The following is a 22852-nucleotide window of genomic DNA, read 5'->3' as shown; positions in this document are numbered from 1 at the left end:
CCCAAACCACTTCACCCCAAGATCCTGCTGCCCTAAACCCTGCACCCCAAAATCATCCCTCCCAACCCTGCCCCCCAAACCCTGTCCCCCTAAAGCCTGACCCCGAAACCCTGCTCCCCAAAACCCTGATACCCCCAATCTTGCACCCCCCAACTCTGCACCCCCAGATCCTGCTGCTCCAAACCCTGCACCCCAAATCCTCCAGACCCACATCCCGATCTCCCAAACCCTGCACCCCACAACCCTGCACCCAACAACCCCTTCACCCCCAAATCCTGCACCCCCAGCCCTACCCCCTAAACTTTCCACCCGCAAACCCTGCCCTACCAAGCCCTCCACCCCAAACCCCTGCACCCCAAGATCCTGCACCCTAAACCCTGCACCTCCATATCCTCCTTCCCCAAATCCTGCACCCCAAAACACTGCACTCCAAACCACTGCACCCCTAAACCCTGAACCCCCAAATCCTGCACCCCTGGAACCTGCAACCCCAGACCCTGTAGCCCCAAATCAGGCCCCGCAAAATCCTGCTCCCCCAGCCTTGCACCCCCAAATCCTGCACCACCTAATCCTCCAACCCCCTAACACAACCCCCTAAACCCTTGTCCCCAGGGTCCATTGTGACACCCTGGGGATCCCCCTTGTCCCCAGGGCCCATTGTGACACCATGGGGGACCCCCTTCTCACTGAGGACCCCTTGTGACACCATGGGGTCCTCCCCTTGTCCTCAGGGCCCATTGTGACATCCTGGGGACTCCCTTTTGTCCCCAGGGCCCATTGTGGCACCATGGGGACCCCCTTTGTCCCCAGGGCCCATTGTGACAGGGTGGAGATCCCCCTTGTCCCCAGGCCTGTTGTGATGTCCCAGGAACCCCCATTGTCCCCAGGGCCCATTGTGACACCTTGGGGACCCCCCTTGTCACTGGGGACCCATTGTGACACCATGGGGACCACCCGTTGTCCTAAGGGCCCACTGTGACATCCTGGGGACCCCCTTGTCCCCAGGGCCCATAGTGAAGTCCCAGGACCCCCTTTGTCCCCAGGGCCCATTGTGACATCCTGGGGACCCCCTTTTTCCCCAGGACCCATTGTGGCACCATTGGGACCCCCTTTGTCACCAGGGCCCATTGTGACGTCCTGGGGATCCCCTTTGTCCCCAGGGCCCATTGCGACGTCCCCGCATCCCCCATTGTCCCCAGAGACCATTGTGACATCCTGGGGACCCCCATTGTCCACAGGGCCCATTGTGTCATTCAGGGGACAGCCTTTGTCCCTAGGGCCCATTGTGACACCGTCGGGACCCCCGTTGTCCCCAGGGGGCCCATTGTGACATCCCAGGACCCCGCATTGTCCCCAGGGCCCATTGTGACACCGTGGGGAACCCCTTTGTCCCCAGGGCCCATTGTGGCATCTAAGGACCCCCCAATTGTGCCCAGGGTTCATTGTAACATATCAGGACGCCCCATTGTCCCCAGGGCCCATTGTGACGTCCCAGGACCCCCCTTGTCCCCAGGGCCCATTGTGTCATCCTGGGGACCTCCTTTGTCCCCAGAGCCCATTGTGACATCCTGGGGAACCCTTTGTCCCCAGGGTCCATTGTGAAATCCTGGGGACCCCTCTTTGTCCCCACGGCCCACTGTGAGATCCTGGGGACCCCCTTGTCCCCAGGGCCCATTTTGAAACCGTGGGTATCCCCCTAGTCCCCAGGGCCCACTGTGACATCCTGAGGACCCCCTTTGTCCTCAGGGCCCATTGTGACACCGTGGGGACCCCCTTTGTCCCCAGGGCCCATTGTGACAACCTGGGGACCCCCTTTGTCCCCAGGACCCATTGTGACATCCCAGGACCCCCCACTTTGTCCCCAGGGCCCATTGTGACATCCTCGGGACGCCCCTGGTCCCCAGAGCCCGTTGTGACATCCTGGGGAGCCCCCTCTGTCCCCTGGGCCCATTGTGACACCGTGGGGACCCCCTTGGTCCCCAGGGCCCATTGTGACATTTAGGGACCTCCCAGTTGTGCCCAGGGCTCATTGTGACATCCCAAGACCCCCCATTGTCCCCAGGGCCCATTGTGACGTTCCAGGACCCCCCGTCATCCCCAGGGCCCATTGTGACATCCTGGGGACCCCCTTGTCCCCAGTGCCCATTGTGACATTCCAGGACCCCCCTTGTCCCCATGGCCCATTGTGAAATCCTGGGGACCTCCTTTGTCCCCAGGGCCCATTGTGACGTCCCAGGACCCCCCTTTGTCCCCAGGGTCCATTGTGACATCCTGGGGACCCTCTTTGTCCCCAGGGCCCATTGTGACAGGGTGGGGACTCCCTTTGTCCCCAGGGGCCATTGTGACGTCCCAGAATCCCCCTTTGTCCCCAGGGCCCATTGTGACATCTCAGGACACCCCAATTGTTTCCAGGGCCCATTGTGGCATCCTGGGGACCCCCCTTTTTCCCCAGGGCCCATTGTGACATTCAGGGAACATTGTTTTGTCCCCAGGGCACATTGCGACATCTCAGGACTCCCCAATCTTCCCCAGGGCCCATTGTGGCATCCTGGGTACCCCTTTTATCCCCGGGGCCCATTGTGACATCCTGGGGACTCCCCTTGTCACTGGTGACCCATTGTGACACCATGGGGACCACCCCTTTCTCCCCAGTGCCCATTGTGACATCCTGGGGACCCCTTTGTCCCCAGAGCCCATTGTGACATTCTGGTGAGCCCCCTTTGTCCCCAGGGCCCATTGTGACATCCCAGGACCCCCTTTGTCACCAGGGCCCATTGTGACGTCCCAGGACCCCTCTATGTCCCCAGGGCCCATTGTGACATCCTTGGGACCCCCATTGTCCCCAGGGCCCATTGTGACATTCAGGGGACAGCCTTTTTCCCAAGGGCCCATTGTGACACCATCGGGACCCCCATTGTCCCCAGGGCCAATTGTGACACCATGGGGACCCTCCTCGTCACTGCGGACCCATTGTGACACCATGGGGACCTGCCCTTGTCCTCAGGGCCCATTGTGACATCCTGGGGACCCTCTTGTCCCCAGGGCCCATAGTTGCACCCTGGGGACCCCCTCTTTATTCCCAGTGCCCATTGTGACATCCCAGGACCCCCCTATGTCCCCAGGGCCCATTGTGACACTATGGGGACACCCCTTTGACTCCAGGGCCCATTGTCACATCCCAGGACCCCCCAATTGTCCCCAGGGCCCATTGTGACATCCTGGGGACCCGCCCTTGTCCGCAGGGCCCATTGTGAAGTCCCAGGACCCCCTTTGTCCCCAGGGCCCATTGTGACATCCTGGGGACCCCCCTTGTCACTGGGGACCCATTGTATACACCATGGGGACCCCTCTTTGTCCCCAGGGCCCATTGTGACATCCTGGGGACCCCCCTTGTCACTGGTGACCCATTGTGACACCATGGGGACCCCCGTTTGTCTCCAGGGCTCATTGTGACATCCCAGGACCCCCCATTGTCCCAAGGACCCATTGTGACATCTCAGGACCCCACTTGTCACTGGGGACCCATTGTGACACCATAGGGACCCCCGTTTGTCCCCAGGGCCCATTGTGACTTCCCAGGACCTCACTTTGTCCCCAGGGCCCATTGTGACATCTCAGGACCCCCCAATTGTTTCCAGGGCTTATTGTGACATCCTGGGGACCCCCCTTTGTCCCCAGGGCCCATTGTGACATTCAGGGGACCCCTCTTTGTCCCCAGGGCCTATTGTGACATCCTGGGGACCCCACTTTGTTCCCAGGACCCATTGTGATGTCCACAATGGCCCCGTTGTCCCAAGGGGTCATTGTGACATCCTGGGGACCTCCTTTGTCCCCAGGGCCCATTGTGACGTCCCAGGACCCTCCATTTTTCCAAGAGCCCATTGTGACATCCTGGCGACCCCGCTTTTTCCTCAGGGCCCATTGTGGCACCATGGGGAGCCCGTCTGTCTCCAGGGCCCATTGTGACATTTAGGGGACTCATCTTTGTCCCCAGGGCCCATTGTGACATCCCAGGATCCCCCAATTGTCCCCAGGGCCCATTGTGACATCCTCGGGACCCCCGTTTGTCCCCAGGGCCCATTGTGACACCGTGGGTACCCTGCTTGTCCCCAGGGCTCATTGTGGCATCCTGGGGACCCCCCGTTGTCCCAGGTCCCATTGTGACATCCCAGGACCCCCCTTTGTTCCCAGGGCCCATTGTGACTTCCTGGGGACCCCCTTTGTCCCCAGGGCCCATTTTGGCACCATAGGGACGCCCTTTGTCACTGGGGCCCATTGTGACATCCCAGGACACCCCTTGTCTCCAGGGCCCATTGTGATATTCAGGGAACTGCTATTTGTCCCCAGGGTCCATTGTGACATCCCAGGACACCCCCTTGTCCCCAGGGCCCTTTGTGACATTCAGGGGACCCCTCTTTGTCCCCAGGGCCCGTTGTTGCATCCAGGGGTCCCCCCTTGTCCCCAGGGCCCATTTTGACATTCAGGAGAGCCCTCTTTGTCCCCAGGGCCTGTTGTGACATCCTGGGGACCCCCTTTGTCACTGGGGCCCATTGTGGCATCCCAGGACCCCCCTTTGTCTGCAGGTCCCAATGTGACATTCAGGGGACCCCACTTTGTCCCCAGGGCCCACTGTGACGTCCTAGGACCTCCCTTTGTCCCCAGGGCCCATTGTGACATTTCTGGACCCCCCACTGTCTCCAGGGCCCATTGTGAACATCCTGGGGACCCCTCTTTGTCCCCAGGGCCCATTGTGACATCCTGGGCTGCCCCGTATGTCACCAGGGATCATTTTGACACCGTGTGGACCACCTGTTGTCCTCAGGGTCCATTGTGACATCCCAGGACCCCCAATTGTCCCCAGGGCCCATTGTGACACCATGGGGAACCCTCTTGTCACTGGGGACGCATTGTGACACAATGGGGACCCCACCTTTGTCTCAAGTGCCCATTGTGACATCCTGGGGACCCCCTTTATCCCCAGGACCCATTGTGACGTCCCAGGACCCCATTTGTCCCCAGGGCCCATTGTGACATCCCAGGGCCCCACTTTGTCCCCAGGGCCCATTGTGACATCCTGGTGACTCCCTTTGTCCCCAGGGCCCATTGTGGCACCATGGGGACCCTCTTTGTCACTGGGGCCCATTGTGACATCCCAGGACCCCACTTTGTCTTAGAAGGTCACTGATCGGACTACTGGTACATCCTGACTCTGCTTTCTCAATAAACATTGAAGAACACCTGGGGTTTGTTTGCTCCAAGGGAAAACTTCCCTGCCACGGTTCCTGGTTCCCGGTCCTGTTTCCCGGTCCGGTTTGGCTTCGCTATCAGAACAGCTGCTGCCTCCACAGCCGCGCTCAAAGTCCCCGTTGTGACACCGGGATGGCGGGAGAAGGGGGGTGGCGGGGGCGGCAGCGGCGGCGATTGGGGGGGGGCAGTCGGGGCTGGGCGGACAAGCGGCGGCTGCTGCGGCTCCTCAGGCAGCGACAGCAGCAGCGATCGGGGGGACGTGGGGGGCGGACAAGCGGCGGCTGCTGCGGCTCCTCAGGCAGCGACAGCAGCAGCGATCGGGGGGACGTGGGGGGCGGACAAGCGGCGGCTGCTGCGGCTCCTCAGGCAGCGACAGCAGCAGCGATCGGGGGGACGTGGGGGGGCGGACAAGCGGCGGCTGCTGCGGCTCCTCAGGCAGCGACAGCAGCAGCGATCGGGGGGACGTGGGGGGCGGACAAGCGGCGGCTGCTGCGGCTCCTCAGGCAGCGACAGCAGCAGCGATCGGGGGGACGTGGGGGGGCGGACAAGCGGCGGCTCCTGCGGCTCCTCAGGCAGCGACAGCAGCAGCGATCGGGGGGACGTGGGGGGCGGACAAGCGGCGGCTGCTGCGGCTCCTCAGGCAGCGACAGCAGCAGCGATCGGGGGGACGTGGGGGGCGGACAAGCGGCGGCTGCTGCGGCTCCTCAGGCAGCGACAGCAGCAGCGATCGGGGGGACGTGGGGGGCGGACAAGCGGCGGCTGCTGCGGCTCCTCAGGCAGCGACAGCAGCAGCGATCGGGGGGACGTGGGGGGCGGACAAGCGGCGGCTCCTCCGGCCGCGGCCAGGACGTGGCTTCGCCGGCACCGGGGCCCGAGACCGCGCGCTGTGGGGCTGCGGGGCGGGTGTGGGGCCGGGGGGCTCCGGGGGTCCCGCAGCGGCCGCTGTGGGGTGGGATGGGGCGGCTGTGGAATTACCTGTGGGGCACTCATGGGGCTGCTGTAGGGGTCTTAAGAGGCATGTCTGGAGCACTTATGGGGCGACTATGGGGCAGGTGCTGGGCTGCTACAGCGGGACCTGTGGGGCACCCAGGTATGTGCACCCAGCACCGCGTGCACGCACACGCAGCTACACACTGATGTGTAAGCAAACACGTGGCCACACACACGCACACTTCCACAAGCGTGCCCAGTCCCATCTATTGACAGAAAGGCGTACGTGAAATGTACTGACATGCTTGAGGGTAAACACGTGTGTGGATGTTTGGCACACTGCACACACGCACACGTCTGAACGATGATGCTCCAGCTTTAGCATAAATGGAGCTGACATCAAGGCACTCACATGTGGACAGACCAACGTTTATAGGCACTAAGGCTTTCGCGCACAGGTTCGTCCAAGAACAGGCACATACCTGCAGGCACCTCCGAATGTGTGTTCTGTGCATTCTCTTAAGGGACGCTAGATGGCAGCAAAGACCATGAAATTATTAACCTCAGTCTAACCCTAGGTTTATGACATTTTTTCTTACTATAGATGCGTTTGATGCTAAAAATCCCCCCAAATTGTAATGAATATGCAATAATTGTGTGAATACAAGCATCGAAAGAGCATCCAGTTTTTGGAGCACTTATGGAACATGATAAAGCCAGGCAGAGCCTGACAAAGCGCGACAGAGCCCAACAGGGCTTGACAGAGCCTGATAGAACTCAACAGGGGCCGACAAATCCCGACAGCGCCTGACAGCGAACAGTGGAGTCTGGCAGGGCCTGACAGAGGCTGTCAAAGCACGACAGAGCCAGAGGAGCCTGACAGAGCCCAGCAAACCCGACAGGAATAGACAAGGCCTGGGTGCACAGACCTGGGTGCGTGTGGAAAGGTTTCTGCCTGTTTTCCAGTGAGGAATGGTGTGTGTGCACGTGGACAAACAGAAGGCGAAGCAGCTCGGTTCCAACACTGAAGAAGGCTGTACAGTCACGTAGACACGGGGGCTGCTCCGCTCCTGCTCTCTTGCTCTCTTGCAGGACACAGAGGCCTCAGAGCCCTGTTCAGTTCAGTTCAGTTCCATACAATGTTCACTGACTGCAAGAAAATCCCTCAAATCCCCCACAATGTGGGGCTCAAAAGGGAGTCCCCCTGAAAAGAGGGGGTCACAGTCCAAAAATGCCTGAAAATTCCTGGGGGAGGATAAAACTTATTAAACCCTGTAAATATGAGCGTGAGAATTTCAAACAGAGAGAAGTCTGTCGTTTGTATTTATATATTGCAGAATGGTATTCATGTAGATATAAAATGGTTTTAAAATAAAACCCCTTTTCTACTCTGTTATATAAAGGATTTTAGAATGTAAAAATTTTCTGTTGATGGTTTTAAGAATACAAACATCTTATCTATTTGTAGATTAAAAAGTGAAGGACTTGAAAAAGAAAAAAATATCTAGATAGGAACTTAAAATAGAAAAAAGTGTGAGTAGGCAGAGCTATGTATAATTACTACGTGTTACATAGTCTAAATAGGTAATAAATATCATCTATATATATCCACTCACACCCGTATACATACCTTTAATTTATTAATAAATGTAAATCGATATCCCAGTCTAAATATATATAATTGTAAATATGTCAAAATCTGTAAATTTGAAAAGATACCTGAGTGTTAAAATGGAAGTTTAAATGTATTTAAGTGTAAATAGACACTGGATCAGAGCGCAGCGCGGGGCAAACGGGGACGGGTGATGATAGGCGGAGAGAATGGAAATTGACGTGCTTAGCTGGCCAATCAGATTGCGGAGAGGGAAGAGAAGGGGCGGGCCGCGGGGGAAGGGTTGTCTCGAGGGCTTCCCAATGCGCATGCGCAGAAATGGGCGCTGCGAGGTGCACGGGGCGCTCTCGGCGGCCACGTGCGCGCACCGTTGGAGCCCGGAGCGGACTCGCTGCGCCGCTGTTTCTGCGAGGCCCCGGGGAGTGCCCGGCCCGGCCCCGCCCGGCCCGCTCCGCTCCGTCTCAGAGCCGCCTGGAGAGCCGGGTCGGGCAGCCCCTTCTCGGCTCCACCTCTTCCCGAGCTAAGCCACGCCCCCCTGGGGCCGTGCCATGTTGACCGCACCCTCTCCCTACCCCAAGAGGCTCCTCCCATGGGGGCGTGCCCCAGAGAATGCCCGCCCCCAGACCACCTCCCATGGGGCGTGACACAGAGGCTCCGCCCCCCCGAGGGGCTCCCCGTGGGCGTGCCCTCTCAGTACCCGCCCCTCGGCACTGACCCCACCCCATGTAGGCGGGGCCACACCCAGCTGCCCCCTCCCATCTGTGACCCATAACCAACCCCATAGCAGCCCTACGGCTGCCCCACAGGTCCCGCTGTAGCAGCCCAGCACCTGCCCCATAGTCGCCCCATAAGTGCTCCAGACATGCCTCTTAAGACCCCTACAGCAGCCCCATGAGTGCCCCACAGGTAATTCCACAGCCGCCCCATCCCACCCCACAGCGGCCGCTGCGGGACCCCCGGAGCCCCCCGGCCCCACACCCGCCCCGCAGCCCCACAGCGCGCGGTCTCGGGCCCCGGTGCCGGCGAAGCCACGTCCTGGCCGCGGCCGGAGGAGCCGCCGCTTGTCCGCCCCCCACGTCCCCCCGATCGCTGCTGCTGTCGCTGCCTGAGGAGCCGCAGCAGCCGCCGCTTGTCCGCCCCCCACGTCCCCCCGATCGCTGCTGCTGTCGCTGCCTGAGGAGCCGCAGCAGCCGCCGCTTGTCCGCCCCCCACGTCCCCCCGATCGCTGCTGCTGTCGCTGCCTGAGGAGCCGCAGCAGCCGCCGCTTGTCCGCCCCCCCACGTCCCCCCGATCGCTGCTGCTGTCGCTGCCTGAGGAGCCGCAGCAGCCGCCGCTTGTCCGCCCCCCACGTCCCCCCGATCGCTGCTGCTGTCGCTGCCTGAGGAGCCGCAGCAGCCGCCGCTTGTCCGCCCCCCACGTCCCCCCGTTCGCTGCTGCTGTCGCTGCCTGAGGAGCCGCAGGAGCCGCCGCTTGTCCGCCCAGCCCCGACTGCCCCCCCCCCATCGCCGCCGCTGCCGCCCCCGCCACCCCCCTTCTCCCGCCATCCCGGTGTCACAACGGGGACTTTGAGCGCGGCTGTGGAGGCAGCAGCTGTTCTGATAGCGAAGCCAAACCGGACCGGGAAACAGGACCGGAACCAGGAACCGTGGCAGGGAAGTTTTCCCTTGGAGCAAACAAACCCCAGGTGTTCTTCAATGTTTATTGAGAAAGCAGAGTCAGGATGTACCAGTAGTCCGATCAGTGACCTTCTAAGACAAAGTGGGGTCCTGGGATGTCACAATGGGCCCCAGTGACAAAGAGGGTCCCCATGGTGCCACAATGGGTCCTGGGGACAAGGGGGGTCCCACCCTGTAACAATGGGCCCTGAGGACAACAGGGGGTCCCCACGGTGTCAAAATGGGCCCTGGTGACATACGGGGCAGCCCAGGATGTCACAATGGGCCCTGGGGACAAAGAGGGGTCCCCAGGATGTTCACAATGGGCCCTGGGGACAAAGAGGGGTCCCCAGGATGTTCACAATGGGCCCTGGAGACAGTGGGGGGTCCAGAAGTGTCACAATGGGCCCTGGGGACAAAGGGGGCTCCCCAGGATGTCACAATGGGCTCTGGGGACAGAGGGAGTCCCCACGGTGTCACAATGCACCCTGGGGACAATGGGGGGTCCTGGGACGTCACAATGGACCCTGGGGACACAGGGGTCCCCAGGATGTGATAATGGGCTCTGGGGACAAGTGGGGTCCCCAGGATGTCACAATGGGCACTGGGGAGAAAGGGGTGGTCCCCATGGTGTCACAATGGGCCCTAGTGACAAGGAGGGTCCCCACGGTTCCACAATGGGCCCTGGGGACAAGGGGGTCCACCAGATGTCACAATGGGCCCTGGGGAAAACAGGGGGTCCCCACGGTGTCACAATGGGCCCTGGGGACAAAGGGGGTCCCCAGGATGTCACAACAGGCCCTGGGGACAAAGAGGGTCCCCAGGACGTCACAGTGGGCCCTGGGGACAAAGTGGGGTCCCCTGAATGTCACAATGGGACCTGCAGACAAAGGGGGGTCCTGGGATGTCACAATGGGCCCCAGTGACAAAGGGGGTCCCCAGGATGTCACAACAGGCCCTGGGGACAAAGAGGGCTCTCCTGAATGTCAAAATGGGCCCTGGGGACAAGGGGGGACCCCAGGATGCAACAACGGGCCCTGGGGACAAAGAGGGGTCCCCTGAATGTCACAAAGGGCCCTGGGGACAAGGGGGTGTCCTGGGATGTCACAATGGACCCTGGGGACAAATAGCAGTTCCCTGAATATCACAATGGGCCCTGGAGACAAGGGGTGTCCTGGGATGTCACAATGGGCCCCAGTGACAAAGGGCGTCCCTATGGTGCCAAAATGGGCCCTGGGGACAAAGGGGGTCCCCAGGAAGTCACAATGGGCCCTGGGGACAAAGGGGGGTCCTGGGATGTCACAATGGGACCTGGAACAACGGGGGGTCCCCAGGATGTCACAATGAGCCCTGGGGACAAGCAGGGTACCCACGGTGTCACAATGGGCCCTGGGGACAAAGGGGGGTCCCGAGGATGTCACAATGGGCCCTGGGGACAATTGGGGGATCCTGGGATGTCACAATGGGCCCTGGGGACAAAGAGGAGTCCCCTAAATGTCACAATGGGCCCTGGAGACAGAGGGGCTCCCCATGGTGCCACAATGGGCCCTGAGGAAAAAGCGGGGTCGCCAGGATGTCACAATGGGCTCTTGGAAAAATGGAGGGTCCTGGGACGTCACAATGGGCCCTGGGGACAAAGGAGGTCCCCAGGATGTCACAATGACCCCTTGGGACAACAGGGCCATTGTGGACATCACAATGGGTCTTGGGAACAAAGTGGGGTCCCCAGGATGGCACAATGGGCCCTGGAGACAAAGGGGTTCCCCACCCTATCACAATGGGCCTTGGGGACAAAGGGGGGTCCCCAGGATGTCACAATAGGCCCTGGGGACAAAGAGGGGTCCCCTGAATGTCACAATGGGCCTTTGGGACAAAGGGGGGTCCCCAGGATGTCACAATAAGCCCTGGAAACAATTGGGGGGTCCTGAGATGTCACAATGGGCCCTGGGGACAAAGGGGGTCCCCAGGATTTCACAGTGGGCCCTGGGGACAAAGGGGGTACCCAGAATGTCACAATGGGTCCTGGGGACAAAGGAGGTCCTGTGATGTCACAATGGGCCCTGGGGACAAAGGGGGTCCCCAGGATTTCACAGTGGGCCCTGGGGAAAAAGGGGGTGCCCAGGATGTCACAATGGGTCCTGGGGACAAAGGGGGTCCTGTGATGTCACAATGGGCCCTGGGGACAAAGGGGGTCCCCATGGTGCCACAATGGACCCTGGGGACAAACGAGGTCCCCAGGATGTCACAATAGGCCCTGGGGACAAAGGGGGTGCCCAGGATGTCACAATGGGTCCTGGGGACAAAGGGCATCCCCATGGTGCCACAATGGACCCTAGTGACAAACGGGGTCCCCAGGATGTCACAATGGGCCCTGGGGACAAGGGGGTCCCCAGGATCTCACAATGGACCCTGGGGACAAAGGGGGGTCCTGGGATGTCACAATGGGACCTGGAACAACGGGGGGTCCCCAGGATGTCACAATGAGCCCTGGGGACAAGCAGGGTACCCACGGTGTCACAATGGGCCCTGGGGACAAAGGGGGGTCCCGAGGATGTCACAATGGGCCCTGGGGACAATTGGGGGATCCTGGGATGTCACAATGGGCCCTGGGGACAAAGAGGAGTCCCCTAAATGTCACAATGGGCCCTGGAGACAGAGGGGCTCCCCATGGTGCCACAATGGGCCCTGAGGAAAAAGCGGGGTCGCCAGGATGTCACAATGGGCTCTTGGAAAAATGGAGGGTCCTGGGACGTCACAATGGGCCCTGGGGACAAAGGAGGTCCCCAGGATGTCACAATGACCCCTTGGGACAACAGGGCCATTGTGGACATCACAATGGGTCTTGGGAACAAAGTGGGGTCCCCAGGATGGCACAATGGGCCCTGGAGACAAAGGGGTTCCCCACCCTATCACAATGGGCCTTGGGGACAAAGGGGGGTCCCCAGGATGTCACAATAGGCCCTGGGGACAAAGAGGGGTCCCCTGAATGTCACAATGGGCCTTTGGGACAAAGGGGGGTCCCCAGGATGTCACAATAAGCCCTGGAAACAATTGGGGGGTCCTGAGATGTCACAATGGGCCCTGGGGACAAAGGGGGTCCCCAGGATTTCACAGTGGGCCCTGGGGACAAAGGGGGTACCCAGAATGTCACAATGGGTCCTGGGGACAAAGGAGGTCCTGTGATGTCACAATGGGCCCTGGGGACAAAGGGGGTCCCCAGGATTTCACAGTGGGCCCTGGGGAAAAAGGGGGTGCCCAGGATGTCACAATGGGTCCTGGGGACAAAGGGGGTCCTGTGATGTCACAATGGGCCCTGGGGACAAAGGGGGTCCCCATGGTGCCACAATGGACCCTGGGGACAAACGAGGTCCCCAGGATGTCACAATAGGCCCTGGGGACAAAGGGGGTGCCCAGGATGTCACAATGGGTCCTGGGGACAAAGGGCATCCCCATGGTGCCACAATGGACCCTAGTGACAAACGGGGTCCCCAGGATGTCACAATGGGCCCTGGGGACAAGGGGGTCCCCAGGATCTCACAATGGACCCTGGGGACAAAGTGGGGGCCTGGGACGTCACAATTGGCCCTGGGGACAATGGGGGGTCCTGGAATGTCACAATGAGCCCTGGGCACAATTGGGGGGTACTTAGATGTCACAACGGGCTCTGGGGACAAAGGGCGTCTCCAGGATGTCACAATGGGCCCTGGGGACAAAGTGGGGTCCTGAAATGTCACAATGGGCCCTGGGCACAAAGGGGGTTCCCAGGATGTCACAATGGGCTCTGGGGACAACGGGGATTCCAACGGTGTCACAATGGGCCCTTGGGACAAAGCCTGTCCCCTGAATGTCACAATGGGCCCTGGGGACAATGGGAGGTCCGGGGACGTCACAATGGGCCCTGGGGACAAAGGGGGGTCCTGGGACGTCACAATGGGCCCTGGTGACAAAGGGGGTCCCCCGGAAGTCACAATGGGCCCTGGGGACAAAGTGAGGTCCTGGGACGTCACAATGGGCCCTGGTGACAAAGGGCGTCCCCAGGATGTCACAATGGGCTCTGGGGACAAGGGGGGGTCCTGGGACATCACAGTGGGCCCTGGGGAACAAGGGGGTCCCCAGGATGTCACAATGGGCTCTGGGGACAAGGGGGGGTCCCCATAGTGTTACAATGGGGCCCAGTGACAAGGGTGGTCCCCACGGTGCCACGGTGGGCCCTGGAGACAAGGGTGGTCCCCAGGATGTCACAATGGGCTCTGGGGACAAGGGGGGTCCCCACGGTGTCACAATGGGCCTTGGGTACAAAGTGGGGTCCTGGGATGTCACATTGGGCCACAGTGAGAAAAGGGGTCCCCATGGTGTCACAACGGGCCCTGGGGACAAAGGAGGTCCCCACGGTGCCACAACGGGCCAGAGGGACAAGGCGGTCCCCATGATGTCACAATGGGCCCTGGGGAGAATGGGAGGTCCTGGGATGTCACAATGAGCCCTGGGGACAAACGGGGGTCCCTATGGTGTCACAATGGGTCCCCAGTGACAAGTGGGGTCCTGAGATGTCACAATGGGTCCTTGGGACAATGGGGGGTCCTGGGATGTCACAATGAGCCCTGGGGACAAACGGGGGTCCCCATGGTGTCACAATGGGTCACCAGTGACAAGGGGGGTTCCCAGGATGTCACAATGGGCCCTGGGGACAATGGGGGTCCCCATGGTGTATACAATGGGTCCCCAGTGACAAGGGGGGTCCCCAGGATGTCACAATGGGCCCTGGGGACAATTGGGGGGTCCTGGGATGTGACAATGGGCCCTGGAGTCAAAGGGGTGTCCCCATGGTGTCACAATGGGCCCTGGGGACATAGGGGGGTCCTGGGATGTCACAATGGGCACTGGGAATAAAGAGGGGGTCCCCAGGGTGCAACTATGGGCCCTGGGGACAAGAGGGTCCCCAGGATGTCACAATGGGCCCTGAGGACAAGGGCAGGTCCCCATGGTGTCACAATGGGTCCGCAGTGACGAGGAGGGTCCCCATGGTGTCACAATTGGCCCTGGGGACAACGGGGGTCCCGATGGTGTCACAATGGGCCCTTGGGAAAAAGGCTGTCCCCTGAATGTCACAATGGGCCCTGGGGACAATGGGGGTCCCAAGGATGTCACAATGGGCTCTGGGGACAATGGGGGTCCGGGGATGTCACAATGGGCCCTGGGGACAAAGGGGGGTCCTGGGATGTCACAATGGGCCCTGGGGACAAAGGGGGATCCTGGGACGTCACAATGGGCCCTGGGGACAATTGGGGGGTCCTGAGATGTCGCAATGTGCCCTGGGGACAAAACAATGTTCCCTGAATGTCACAATGGGCCCTGAGGAAAAAGGGGGGTCCCCAGGATGCCACAATGGGCCCTGGGGACAACTGGGCGGTCCCCAGGACGTCACAATGGGCCCTGGAAACAATTGGGGTGTCCTGAGATGTCACAATGGGCCCTGGGGACAAAGGGGGATTCTGGGACGTCACAATGGCCCCTGGGGACAAAGGGAGTCCCCACCCTGTCACAATGGGCCCTGGGGACAAAGAGGGTCCCCAGGATGTCACAATGGACCCTGGGGACAAAGGGGGGTCCTGGGACGTCACAATGGGCCCTGGGGACAAAGGAGGTCCCCAGGATTTCACAACGGGCCATGGGGACAAGGGGGGTCCTGGAATGTCACAATGGGCCCTGGGGACAAAGGGGGTCCCCAGGATTTCACAATAGGCACTGGGGACAAGGGGGTCCCCAGGATGTCACAATGGGCCCTGGGGATGACGGGGGGTCCTGGGACGTCACAATGGGCCCTGGGGACAATGGGGGGTCTTGGGATGTCACAATGAGCCCTGGGCACAACTGGGAGGTCCGTAAATCTCACAATGGGCCCTGGGGACAAATGGGGTCCCCACGGTGTCACAATGGGCCCAGGGGACAGAGGGGGCTCCCCAGGATGTCACAACGGGCTCTGGGGACCAGGGGCGTCCCGAGAATGTCACAATGGGCCCTGGGGACAAGAGGGTCCCCAGGATGTCACAATGGGCCCTGAGGACAAGGGCAGGTCCCCATGGTGTCACAATGGGTCCGCAGTGACGAGGAGGGTCCCCATGGTGTCACAATTGGCCCTGGGGACAACGGGGGTCCCGATGGTGTCACAATGGGCCCTTGGGAAAAAGGCTGTCCCCTGAATGTCACAATGGGCCCTGGGGACAATGGGGGTCCCAAGGATGTCACAATGGGCTCTGGGGACAATGGGGGGTCCGGGGATGTCACAATGGGCCCTGGGGACAAAGGGGGGTCCTGGGATGTCACAATGGGCCCTGGGGACAAAGGGGGATCCTGGGACGTCACAATGGGCCCTGGGGACAATTGGGGGGTCCTGAGATGTCGCAATGTGCCCTGGGGACAAAACAATGTTCCCTGAATGTCACAATGGGCCCTGAGGAAAAAGGGGGGTCCCCAGGATGCCACAATGGGCCCTGGGGACAACTGGGCGGTCCCCAGGACGTCACAATGGGCCCTGGAAACAATTGGGGTGTCCTGAGATGTCACAATGGGCCCTGGGGACAAAGGGGGATTCTGGGACGTCACAATGGCCCCTGGGGACAAAGGGAGTCCCCACCCTGTCACAATGGGCCCTGGGGACAAAGAGGGTCCCCAGGATGTCACAATGGACCCTGGGGACAAAGGGGGGTCCTGGGACGTCACAATGGGCCCTGGGGACAAAGGAGGTCCCCAGGATTTCACAACGGGCCATGGGGACAAGGGGGGTCCTGGAATGTCACAATGGGCCCTGGGGACAAAGGGGGTCCCCAGGATTTCACAATAGGCACTGGGGACAAGGGGGTCCCCAGGATGTCACAATGGGCCCTGGGGATGACGGGGGGTCCTGGGACGTCACAATGGGCCCTGGGGACAATGGGGGGTCTTGGGATGTCACAATGAGCCCTGGGCACAACTGGGAGGTCCGTAAATCTCACAATGGGCCCTGGGGACAAATGGGGTCCCCACGGTGTCACAATGGGCCCAGGGGACAGAGGGGCCTCCCCAGGATGTCACAACGGGCTCTGGGGACCAGGGGCGTCCCGAGAATGTCACAATGGGCCCTGGGGACAAAGGGGGTTTCCAGGATGTCACAATGGGCTCTGGGGACAACAGGGGTCCCGACGGTGTCACAATGGGCCCTTGGGACAAAGGCTGTCCCCTGAATGTCACAATGGGCCCTGGGGACAATGGGGGGTCCGGGGACGTCACAATGGGCCCTGGGGCAAAGGGGGTCCCCAGGATGTCACAATGGGCCTTCAGTATAAAGTGGGGTCCTGGGATGTCACAATGGGCCCTGGGGACAAAGGGGGGTCCTGGGACGTCACAATGGGCCCTGCGGATCAAGGATGGTGCCCTGGATGTTACAATGGGCTCTGGGGACAATGGGGGTCCTCAGGATGTCACAGTGGGCCCTGGGGACTAGGGGGATACCCACGGTTTCAAAATGGGCCCTGGGGACAAGGGGGTCCTCAGGATCTCACAGTGGGCCGTGGGGACAAAGAGGGGTCCCCAGGATTTCGCAATGGACCCTGGGGACAAAGGGTTCCCCAGGATGTCACAATGGGCTCCGGGGACAAAGGAGGTCCCCAGGATGACACAATGGGCCCTGGGGACAAAGGGGGTCCTGGGACGTCACAATGGGCCCTGGGGACAATGGGGCGTCCTGATATGTTACAATGAACCCTGGGCACAATTGGGTGGTCCTTGGATGCCACAATGGGCCCTGGGGACAAAGGGGGTCCCCACAGTGTCACAATGGGCTCTCGGGACAAAGGGGAGTCCCCAGTATGTCACAATGGGCCCTGGGGACAATGCGGGGTCCTGGGATGTCACAATGGGCTCTGGGGACAACGGGGGACTTGACGGTGTCACAATGGGCCCTAGGGACAAAGGCTGTCCCCTGAATGTCACAATGGGCCCTGTGGACAATGGGGGTTCCCAGGATGTCACAATGGGCTCTGGGGACAATGGGGCATCCGGGGACGTCACAATGGGCCCTGGGGACAAAGGGGGTCCCCAGGACGTCACAATGGGCCCCAGTGACAAAGGGGGTCCCAATGGTGCCACAATGGGTCCTGGGGAAAAAGGGGGTCCCCAGGATGTCACAATGGGACCTGGGGACAAGGGGGGGTCCCCATAGTGTTACAATGGGTCCCCAGTGACAAAGGGGGTCCCCAGGATGTCACAATGGGCCCTGGGGACAAAGGGGGTCCTGGGACTTCACTATGGGCCCTGGGGACAAGGGGGTTCCCCAAGATGTCACAATGGGTCCTGGGGACAAGGGGGTCCCCAGGATGTCACAATGGGCCCTGGGGACAAAGGGGGTCCTGGGACTTCACTATGGGCCCTGGGGACAAGGGGGTCCCCAGGATGTCATAATGGGCCCTTAGGACAACGGGTGGTCCCCATGGTGTCACAATGGGTCCCCAGTGACAAGGGGGTTCCCCAAGGTGTCACAATGGGCCCTGGGGACAATGGGGGGTCCTGGGACATCACAACAGGCCTGGGGACAAGGGGGATCTCCACCCTGTCACAATGGGCCCTGGGGACAAAGGGGGGTCCTGGGATGTCACAATTGGCCCTGGGGACAAAGGGGGTCCCCATGGTGCCACAATGGGCCCTGGGGACAAAGGGGAGTCCCCAGGATGTCACAATGGGCCCTGAGGACAAGGGGAGGACCCCATGGTGTCACAATGGGTCCTCAGTGAGAAGGGGGTCCCCCATGGTGTCACAATGGGCCCTGGGGACAAGGGGGATCCCCAGGGTGTCACAATGGGCCCTGAGGAGAAGGGGTTAGGTGTTTGTGTTAGGGGGTTGGAGGATTAGGTGGTGCAGGATTTGGGGGTGCAAGGCCAGGGGAGCAGGATTTCGTGGGGCCTGATTTGTGGCTACAGGGTCTGGGGTTGCAGGTTCCAGGGCTGCAGGATTTGGGGGTTCAGGGTTTAGGGCAGTAGGATCTTTGGGTGCAGGAGTTTGGGGTGCCGGGTTTGGGGGCCAGGATTTGGGGTTGCAGGATTTAGGGGTGCAGTGGTTTGGAGTGCAGTGTTTTGGGGTGCAGGGTTTGGGGAAGGAGGATATGGAGGTGCAGGGTTTAGGGTGCAGGATCTTGGGGTGCAAGGGTTTGGGGTGGAGGGCTTGGTAGGGCAGGGTTTGGGGGTGGAAATTTTATTGGGTAGGGCTGGGGGTGCAGGATTTGGGGGTGAAGTGGTTGTGGGGTGCAGGGTTGTGGGGTGCAGGGTTTGGGAGATCGGGACGTGGGGCTGGAGGATTTGGGGGTGCAGGGTTTGGAGCAGCAGGATCTGGGGGTGCAGAGTTGGGGGGTGCAAAATTGGGGGTATCAGGGTTTTGGGGAGCAGGGTTTCGGGGTCAGGCTTTAGGGGGACAGGGTTTGGGGGGCAGGGCTGGGAGGGATGATTTTGGGGTGCAGGGTTTAGGGCAGCAGGATCTTGGGGTGAAGGGGTTTGGGGTGAAGGGTTGGGTAGGACAGGATTTGGGGTGCAGGTTTTTAGGGTGCAACTTGTGTGGGTCAGGATTTGGGGTACAGGGTTTGGGGGTGCAGGATTTAGTGGTGCAGGGTTTGGGGGTGCGGGTCTTGGGGACGCAGAATTGAGGGTTCAAGTTTTTGGAGTTAAGGGATTTGGGGGTGCAGATTTTGGGTGTTCAGGACGTGGGGGTGCAGGATTTGGGGATGTAGGTTTGGGGGGGCAGGGCTTAGGGTTTCAGTATCTTGGGTTGAAGAGGTTTGGGGGGAAGGGTTGTGTACGGCAGGATTTGGGGGTGCAGGGCTTTGGGCTGAGGGTTTGGGGGTGCAGGGTTCGCATGTTCAGGAACTGGGGGTGCAGGATTTGTGTTTGCAGGTTTGGGGAATTTTGCGGTAAAGGATTTGGGGTGCAGGGTTGGGGACGCAGGATCTGAGGGTGCAGCGTTTGGGGTGCAGAGTTAGGGGCTGCAGGATCTGGGGTGCAGGGTTTGGGGGGCACTGTTTTGGGGGGGAGGATTTGCGAGATGCAGGGTTTAAGGGTTTAGAATTTGGAGGTGTCGAATTTTGGGGTGCAGGAGGTGTGGGGTTTGGGGTTGCAGGATTTGGGGGAGAATGGTTTGGGGGTGCAAGACTTGAGGGTGCAGGGTTTGGGGGTTTGGGACATGGGGCTGGAGGATTTGGGGGTGCAGGATTTGGGGTGCAGTGTGTGGGGGTGCAAGATCTTGGGGTGTACGAGCTTTGGGTGTGGGATTTGAAGGACAATGATTTGGGGGTGCAGGGATTGGGGGTGTAGGGTTTTGGGGTTGCTGCGTTTGGAGATTCGGGATGTGGAGGTCAAGGATTTAGGGGTACAAGGGCTGGCTGCAGGATTTGGGGTACAGGGTTTGGTTGCAGGATTTGGGGTGCAGGGTTTGAAGTGCAGGGCTAAAGGGGGCAGGATTTGGAGGTGCAAGATCTGGGATGAGGGGTCTGGGGTGAGGGGTTCAGGTGTTCAGCACCTGGGGGTGCAGGACTTGGGGGGTTGGAGGATTTGGGGGTTGGAGGATTTGGGGGTGCAGGGATTTGGGGGTGCAGGGATATGGGGTGCAACTTGTGGGGTGCAGGGTTTTGGGTATAGGGTTTTGGGGTGCAGAGTTTTGGGGGGGAGGATTGGGGGAGCAGGGTTTCAGGGTGCAAAGTTCAGTGGTGCAGGGTTTTGGGGGTGCAGGGTTTAGCGCCAGAATTGGGGGTGCAGGGTTTGGGATTGCAGGGTGTTGGGGGAAGGATCTGGGGATACAAGATTTGGGGTAGCAGGGTTTTGGGGAGCAGGGTTTCGGGGTCAGGCTTTAGGGGAACAGGGTTTGGGGGGCAGGGCTGGGAGGGATGATTTTGGGGTGCAGGGTTTAGGGCAGGAGGATCTTGGGGTGAAGGGGTTTGGGGTGAAGGGTTCGGTAGGACAGGAATTGGGGTGCACGATTTTAGGGTGCAACTTGTGGGGGCAGGATTTGGGGTCCAGGAGGTTGGGGGTGCAGGGTTTGGGGTGTAGGATTTAGTGGAGCAGGGACTGGGGGTGAAGGTCTTGTGGAGGCAGAATTGGGGGTGCAGGTCTTGGGGAGGCAGAATTGGGGGTGCAGATTTTGGGTGTTCAGGACCTGGGGGTGCTGGATTTGGGGATGTAGGTTTTGGGGGGTAGATTTTGGGGTGCTGGGTTCGGGACATGGGTCTGGAGGATTTGGGGGTGCAGGGTTAAGGGGTTTAGGATTTTGGGGTGCACAGTTTAGGGTGCACGTTCTGGGCATGTATGATTTGAGAGTGCAGGGCTTTGGGGTACAGGATTTGGGGTGCAGGGTTTTGGGGTCAGGATCTGGGGGTGCAGCATTTTGAAGTGCAGGGTTTGGAGGAGGGAGGTTTTGGGGGTGAAAGATTTGGTGGTTCAGGTTTTGGGGGTGCAGTGTTAAGAGGGTGGAGGATTAGGGGTGCAGGATTTGGGGGTTCAGGATTTGGGGCTGCAGAGTATGGGAGGGAAGGATCTGGGGCTTCACGATTTGGGGGTGCAGGGTTTAGAAGTCAGGTCTAAGAGTGCAGCGTTTGGGTTGCAGAGTGTGGGGTGCACAGGACTGGGGCACAGGATTTGGGGGTGTGCAGAGGGGGGGTGGGGTGTCAGGGTTCAGGATTTGGAGGTGTGGAGTTTTGGGGTGCAGGGGATGGGGGTGAAGAATCTGAGGGTGTAGGGTGGTGGGGGAAGGATTTGGGGGTGAGAGATTTGGGGTGCAGGATTTGGGGGTGCAGAGTTTTGGGAGGCAAGGATCTGGGGCTGCAGGATTTGGGGGTTCAGAGTTTAGGGCAGCACAATCTTGGGGTGCAGGGGTTTGCAGTGAAAGGTTTGGCAGGCAGGATTTGGGGTGCAGGATTCTGGGGTGCTGGTTTGGGGTACAGGATTTGGTGTTGCAGGGATGGGGTTGAAGGGCTTGGGTTTCCACGCCTTTGAGGTGCAGGATTTGGAGGTGCAAGGTTTGGGAGGGAATTCTTTGGGGTGCAGGGTTTGGGGTTCCAGGAGGTGGGGGAAGGACCTTGGGGTGTAGGGTTTGGGGGGGCAGGGTTTTGGGGGAAGGATTTGGGGGTGCAGGGTTTTGAAGTGCAGCGTTTCAGGGGAGCATGATTTTGGGGGTGCACATGTGGGGGTCCAGGTTTGGGGGGTGCAGAGTTTGTGAATGGAGGATTTTGGGGTGCTGGGTTTGGGGCTGCCTAATTTGGGGGTGCAGTGTTTGGGTGTTCAGGACCGGGGGTGCTGCGTTTGGGAATGCAGGCTTTGGGGGTGCAGGGCTCAGGATTTGGGAGGGCAGCATTAGGGGGTGTAAGATTTCAGGGTTTAGGGGTGCAAAGTTTGGTAGGGATGAATTTAGGGGTGCAGGATTTGGGGGGCAGGGTTTGGTGCTGCAGGATTTAGGGGTGCAGGGTTTGAGGGTGCAAGGTTTGGGTGTTCAAGATTTAGGGGAGCAGGATCTTGGGGTGCAGGGTTTGGGGCTGCAGGGCTTTTGGGTGAGGGATTTAGGGTTCAGGCTTAGGGGTGCAGGGTTTGGGGGTGCAGGGTGTTGGGGAAGGATTTGGGGGTACAGGGTTTGGAGGTGCAGTGTTTCAGGGATCGGGGTTTGGGGGCAGAATTTGGGGTGCAGGGTTTGGGATGGCAGGATTAGGGGGAGCAAGACTGTGGGGTGCAGGGTTTGGGGTGAAGGGTTTGGTAGGGCACGATTTGGGGTGCAGGCTTTAGGAAGGAAGGAAGGAAAGAAGGATCTGGAGGTGCAGGATTTGGGGGTGCAGGGTTTAGGGGTGCAGGATTTAAGGGTGCGGGGGTTTGGGTGAAGGGCTTTGTAGGGCAGGAATTTGGGGTGCAGGGTTTGGGGGTGCAGGGTGTTTGGGGAACGATCTGGGGGTACAGGGTTTGGGGTGCTGGGTTTGGGGGTTAAAGGATTTGCGGGGGCAGGGTTCAGGTGTTCAGGACCTGGGCGTGCAGGCTTTGCGGGTTCAAGGTTCCAGGTGCATTGTTTGGGGGGAGAGGATTTGGGGGTGCAGAGTTTTGGGGTGCAGGGCTTGTGAGAGAGGAATCGGGGGTGCAGGATTTGGGGGTTCAGGGTTTAGGGTAGCAGGATCTTGGGGTGCAGGATATGGGGGTGCAGTGCTTGTGGGTGCAGGGTTTTGGGGGTCAGGATCTGGGGGTGCAGTGCTTGTGGGTGCAGGGTTTTGGGGGTCAGGATCTGGGGGTGCATGATTTGGGGGCTCAGGTTTTGGGGATGAAGGGTCTTGGGGTGCTGGGCTTTGGGGTGCAGGGTTGGGGGCAGGTTTTGGGGTGCAGGGTTTAGGAGCGCAGGATTTGGGGGTGCAGGATTTGGTATT

Source organism: Patagioenas fasciata, chromosome 32 (genome assembly GCF_037038585.1).
Source record: "Patagioenas fasciata isolate bPatFas1 chromosome 32, bPatFas1.hap1, whole genome shotgun sequence".
In the NCBI taxonomy this organism is placed as follows: Eukaryota; Metazoa; Chordata; class Aves; order Columbiformes; family Columbidae; genus Patagioenas; species Patagioenas fasciata.
Note: the sequence above shows the minus strand (reverse complement) of the source record.